Raw genomic sequence first — 7,500 nt, forward strand, 5'->3', positions numbered from 1 at the left:
TCATATCTACGGTGTAATATATTGACATCTACTGTAGGAAAACTGTATGTGAGAAACTGACATAACCATATTTTCTTGGAATTTTCACCTCGGTATAATTGAAATAGCGTACAAACCCCTTTCTACACGCGCCCATTGTTTTCGCCAGCGTGGTAGAGCAAAGCGTCAAATTTATTACGCAGTTAAGAGAAAAACCTACATGGTATACACCCTCCGTTATATTCACTATACACACGAGAAAACACACACACACACACACACACACACACACACACACACACACACACACACATTTCGCAACATACTGCAATCTTGAAGAAATTTCAACAATCCTTTCTAAACAACAGCATATAAACGTTAAGGAACGAGATAGGAGATTAAACAAGCGATAAGCATAAAAACAATTTGCAATTTCTCCTTCATCGGTATCCGCCATCTTGATTTCTTAATCCTAACCATTCTTCATTTCTTTTTAAAAAATCTATTCAACCGACGACAAAGAGGCGCATAAAAATCGAAATTTAAACTAGGATCTTATATAAACAAAAACAAAATAAAAAAAATGTCGCTCTGCCATGCGATCGTCTTCTGTTTGGAACACAACAACGCCCTCTACACACACCCTCTCTGGGACGGAGATATGCATGGCTGCCGTTGCGTGACTGGGAGGTGAAAAGAGGCCCTCGAAGGGGATATATGTCTAGTTACGTAGCAAGCGGAGGGAGAAGGAAGAAACTATGCCAATTTAGGGGGTCTAAGAAGAGATTAAAAGGTGCTGGTGGTTTTGTGTGGACGAAGCCTGGTCATTTGGTTGCATGGCTGTAGTTTTCCTGTGATTCAATTGTCGTTTTGTTTTTGTTTTGTCTTCGTTGTTTCGTGAGTGTCAGATTGTATTTTTTTTTTCTCGCTTTTTTTTCTCCGTCTTTCCTTTCATTTTTTTCTTTTTCTTTTTCCTCCACCTCCCCCAACACCACCACCTCCCCCACCACCACCCCCACCATCACCACCACCACTACCTCCTCCACCTCCCCCACCACCACCACCATTTCCACCACCACCTCCTCCACCTCCACCTTATATCACTTTAAGTCTTATCTGTTTATATATATATATATTTATTTACTTATCTTTCATGTTTTCATACCTTGCTGTACTGAGTGCCGATTGTTGCCAGGCACTGCAAGATATCTAATTCTTGATGGGAATTCAGAGCTTCACGGGTTTTTCCGCGTTTTTAGTCCAGCCAGTAAAAAACCTTATGCATGTATACTGGTCCTTGGATTTCCAATGAAGTCGAAAGGATTAACTGTGTGTCCAGCAGCCCGGCAAAAAGATGATGGGGAGAAGACATAGTAAATTTTCTGATTTTTGCTTTTAAGCTTCGAAAATAGTTTGTAAGGTAGAATGTTTTTAAAATATATATATAGAATGAATGTTAACGTTTATTTTCTTAGTGCTTATATGAGTTGTACGATCATAATGTAACTGGTTGAACAAAAATATGTTTACACTTCCTGCAGAAATCATATGAATAATTTTATGATCCTTTCCCGAACGTATGTATCATCACCCACTAATACACAAACATATACAGCCATACATAGACACATACACAATTATCCATAAAACTCTCGGAAACTCTCGTAAAATGTTTCGAATTTTGTCTCGAACAGCCAGATTATGTGACCTTCCCTTGATTAGTCGTGTCTCGAAGCTTCATTCACAGTTTGGTTACTTACTATTATAGACCCGCCTTTTTACAGTGTGGCTGGATTCTGTGCATCAGAGGGAGAAAAACGCTTATTATTACTGGCCTAAGACTGAGTTGGTTTTATTGGTGTTGAAGTATGGGAAATAGACGATTGATTAATGCATTTCTTTACTTCTACGTCTGGTCTCTGAAATAAAAAAATAAAAAAAAAACAGTCATTGTCTCTAGCATTATTCAACTCAATAGCTAAATAAAACTTTTTTTCTTAATGCATTATGTTATTTTCTTTCTAAGCTTTTCTGAAGTGTGTTGCCAAATCTATTCCTAATCTTTCCTTAAATACGATGTCATCTTATAGCCACATTTCAGGATATTTTGCTCCTAATCTTAATTTAAAGTATCATAATATTTCATCCTTGCAGAGCCTTATCAATTTCTAAGTTTCCCTTAGGTATCATTCATCTTATTTCAGACTTTTTTGAAAGTATCATCTACTGGTATCATTGTATTTTATTCATAACATTTCCCACAGTATGCATTGCGTGTGTGTGTGTGTGTGTGTGTGTGTGTGTGTGTGTGTGTGTGTGTGTGTGTGTGTGTGTGTGTGTGTGTGTGTGTGTGTGTCGATGAGTGTAAGCTACGTGAATGCAAAGTAGTTTACAAATAAATATACAGTAGTTTAGATTGATATGAAATATATTAACAAAAATTCTAGGACAGATCGACGGATGATAAATGGCTGCAAAATAAGAGAATAAAACGTAGATAATTATAAAGTAAATATGGATCGTAACTAAATGAACGCAAAGTAACTGAATTATAAAAAGCAAACATATATTAGATTGACATAAAGTGGGTAAATACAAAATAGTTGAATATATATGTCACAGGAGGCGGACAGCGTGGTTAGTGATGAGCAACACAATAGAAAAAAAAAAAAAAATGGTCCGCGTTTTTAGCAGGAGGAATGGGGGTATGACGTCATCGATGGGTAACGAGCGAAAAGATGAATTTCAAAACAAAGGCTTCACTTTCCTTAATTAATTTATTATTATTATTCTGAATGTAATATCTGAATGTATTGAAAAAGATGCTGTGTTATTTGGAAATGTCATATACATGTGTTGATATATTTATCAAACTATGTAAGTGCGTGTGTGTATATTTGTGTGTGTGTGTGTGTGTGTGCGTGTGTGTGTATGTGTGTGTGTGTGTGTGTGTGTGTGTTTGTGTGTGTGTGTGTGTGTGTGTGTTTGTGTGTATGTGTGTGTGTGTGTGTGTGTGTGTGTGTGTGTGTGTGATAACTTCCATTTTATCGTAAATTATCCAACCACCTCTGTCCCATACACATACAGAAAAAGAAAAAAAAGACAATACATCAACAGCATCAAGGCACACACAGGCCCGACGCACGCACTCGCATCCACTCATGGAAACTGATTTTGATGGCGTGTGCAAGTAGGAATATGTGTGTGTGTGTGTGTATGTACACACACATACACGCACACGCGCGTGCACACACACACACACACACACACACACACACACACACACACACACACAAACACACGCGTATATATATATATATATATATATATATATATATAGAGAGAGAGAGAGAGAGAGAGAGAGAGAGAGAGAGACGGTATACAGGAATATGAACATTATTCATCTTTCTTATCATCCTAAAAGCAACATATTATCAAAACCGGGCTGATACAAAGCTTGATTATAAAACACGCATCCTGACCGGAAATTGTTTTTATAAATGTTTTTTCCTTGTGGTCAAACAAAGGATATTTAATTGCTGTGCATTTAGTGGGTAACAGTGTCACCAGAAAATGATAACGATAAATTGGAAATTATAATAATTTGAGAACTATTAATTTTGATAAATTCAGTGCTGCTGTTGATGACGATGATGATAATAATGATGATGATAAATGTGATGGTGATGATAATAATGATAGTTACAATAAAAAATAACAACAATTGCCATACTGGTCATAATGATAATGGTAATAATAATGATGATGATGATAATAATAACAGTGATGATATGTATTTTTATTATCATTATCATCTTCACCATAATCATAATGATGTTATCAATATAACTTTTATAATGGTAATGATAATGATAATGACGATGATTGAGAGAAAATTCATTTATGGTAGCATTGTTTATATGATTCATGGCATTGATATATATTCAAAAAGAATACTTCTTTCATTGCACTGGTGCTATCATACTTCATGGCAAAACTGCGTAGAAACCTATAAACCGTCTATACTAAAAACGATCAATTGCTTTAATTTACAATAAATAAATAAATAAATAAATAAATAAATAAACAAATAAATAAAAATATAATAATACAAAATAAATTTTCGAATAGTAGAAACTGTATTATTACATGTCACGTAGATATTGCATATATTGTGTTTTCTTGTGATATTGATGTAGTCCATGCCAACGCCAGACCAGAGGATTCGGACTCTGCACGATTCGATTTTGAATAGATGGAATTATAAACAAGTAAAGGATATTTGTGTTAAGTTAAAACTATATAATTTTCACTTTTTTGTGATCGCTGAATATACTTGGCACTTTACCAACCATTATTATAGAACTAAACGTTTTGAAACCTTTGTTTCTTATCACTGATTATAAGTTAAAAAAAAAAAAAAAAATGTGAATTAATCAATTACAAACATCTGAAGTTCCTCCTGACTTTTAAAAAAAATCGATGTCAAAATCTGAATATATTGCATCCCTCTTCCTTTTAATTTTACCTAAATTCTCCAAACGAGTTCAATTCTCTTAAGAAAGTCATACAAAAGTGTCATGTAATCTTATCACAAATAAACAAAGGAACGGAAAACAAAAACTAATGTAAGGATGTCAAAGAACCCAGAAAAAAAAAAATGAACATTAATCCACAGCAAATATTCATGAGGAAAGTTGTGATTTTAGCATTTTCTTGCTCCTACCTCGAAGCTACACATACCTCGTTATGGTAAAACTGCAAAACTCGATGAAGAATTCTCAAAATGGATGATAGTGTCTACTTCACGACGCCGGTGGATCACAAATCAGTTCTTAATGCAACACTGTTTACGCGAAAAGTGTTTTTGTTTATTTTTAAGCAGAAATAAAGGCCTATTCATCGTATACAACATTCACATATATACTTGTAGCTATAGGTACGTATATACACACTCATACATTAACAGATAGATAGATAGATAGATGGGGAGATATATAGATAGCTAGTAAGATATATATATATATATGTATATATATATATATAGACATATGTATATATAGATTATCTGTATGTATGAATATGTGTTTGTGTGTGTGTGCATCCGTGCGTGCGTGTGATACAAAACTGTGTTGTATGTACTGCAGTACGTCACTGTACTGTACTTTTCATGGCTCGTTACGTTTAAATACACAAAGGAAATTATTTTTGTTTCGAATCATTTCACTGCATTTACAGCGTTAAGTTCTGATTGATATTTTGTAAAGGTAATGGTGATGCTACTGATAAGCGTTATAACAATAATGATTAGGATAATAACTGTTATTATCATTGTTATTATGATCATTTATCATCATCATCATCACCTTATCAGAAATAGTAAAGATAATGATAATAATGATAATGATAATTGATATTGCAATGCTCTCCAATGAGTTTTCCTTGAATTCATCCATGTCAAAATGCCATTACAACGTATAGAAATATAAATAATCTAACATTTTTTTTGTGTGTATGTCTCCGTTGCAACTTAATCCTTATTGCAGAGAAATGAAAGAGAAATAGATTCCATGAACTCTCCTTTGCAACCCTGCAGCGCAACACTCAAAGTCAGAGTCAAAGTCATTCTATTTTTGAAAACAATAATGAACTAAAGAACAAGACAAGTGACGGAAAGACGAGAAGGCAATATGTTATATCAAGGAAACTGATCCTTATGGACGGATGGCACTACAGGAACTATACTATTTTATTTCTCTTTCTCTGTCTCTTTCTCTCTGTCTCTGTCTCTGTCTCTGTCTCTGTCTCTATCTCTGTATCTGTCTCTGTCTCTGTCTCTGTCTATCTCTATCTCTGTCTCTGTCTCTGTCTCTGTCTCTCTCTGTCTCTGTCTCTGTCTCTATCTGTCTCTGTCTCTGTCTCTCTCTATCTCTGTTTCTGTCTCTGTCTGTCTGTCTGTCTGTCTGTCTCTCTCTCTCTCTCTCTCTCTCTCTCTCTCTCTCTCTCTCTCTCTCTCTCTCTCTCTCTCTCTCTCTCTCTCTCTCTCTCTCTCTTTATTTGTTTATTTTTTATTGATGGCCCCTTCTTCCATTAATATCTCCTTCATACATCATACGATAATACATGGAATAATAATAGAATGTTACAGTTTATACATATAATGTATATATAATGCTAAAAAAAAAAGAATTATCAAACAAAGTATTCATTGCCAGGTATATTTACTTGAATGCAAACTTCTGAGTCACTACATTCAGTGATTTAAATTATTTCCTGCTAGCCAGTAGTGATGCGTAAAATTCCCCTGTCGGATATATATACCACCAAAACATACACACACATAAATATATAGTGTCTTTAGTGTTTGCATTATTGTATCATCACTTGTCTGTTTCTATTAGTCTGGCCTTCATGACGAAAACGCCCTGATAATTTGAAATTCGTCACTTAAGATTTTAAAAATAATGAATGTATATCCATGTTCGAAATAAACAAAAACAAATCTATTAAAAGTGTAAAAAAACCAAAAAAAAAATATATGGAACTTTCTTTTCATCATTACATACCTGGACACAATAGTACATTTCTAAATACCGGTTTATCGTCGGTATCAAAATTATCTAATGCCAAAAGTTTTCTTCCTTTTGTCAACGTTAACAATAAAAGCAATGGTAATACAAATAGTCTTTGACAAACCATAACCGCAACGTCACATTTAAAGAGAGGAACACATATTTTACATTTGGTATATCCGCAGAACTAAAGAGACATATAAGACATAGACAAATATGGCGGACAGATATGTTATTAAGTGTAGCTTCGGCCTGGTCTCGATAAGCTTACTTGCTCCCCGAGTTAAGACTGCCTCCGTAGGGCTATTTGGTCAATGTGTAAAGCTGGTTAACTCTTTCATTATGAGTGATATGCGTATTGTGTTATTCAGGACTGATATAGTCTATATAGTATGCTTTATGAGTACTAATTTAGCAGGAGAGGGCCCCGATGAGGTGCAGTCAAGCGTCCAATAATTAGTGTCAGATATAAGATATACTGTTAATGATATTTCTTCTTGGATTATATTTTTATAATTTTGTTTGTTTGTTTGTTTATTTGTGTGTGTGTGTGTGTATGTGTGTGTGTGTGTGTGTGTGTGTGTGTGTGTGTGTGTGTGTGTGTGTGTGTGTGTGTGTGTGTGTGTGAGTGTGAGAGTGTGAGGAATTACTGCCCATGCATACCTGTGCGTTTACATAGGTATGTTAAAAAAATAAACGAATATATGGAGGAACCAGGTGTACAGCGATAAGGCCCTGGTTAATTGCGCCCATCGTTTGAATCCGTGCATAAATGATAACGCATACTTCCTGTGGGGGAAAATGGCGGCAAAGTCCACCAACGGCACAAAGCATGACCGGTTCTTCTAATAAAGGAAAATCCTTTAAAAATATTGATCATGCTCGCATCTCATATTCATATGTGCATGACCAAAAAAGAAAAGAAGAAAAAAAAAAAAAGGCTATCGAG

The sequence above is a fragment of the Penaeus chinensis genome, chromosome 25 (genome assembly GCF_019202785.1).
Source record: "Penaeus chinensis breed Huanghai No. 1 chromosome 25, ASM1920278v2, whole genome shotgun sequence".
NCBI classification, from domain to species: Eukaryota; Metazoa; Arthropoda; class Malacostraca; order Decapoda; family Penaeidae; genus Penaeus; species Penaeus chinensis.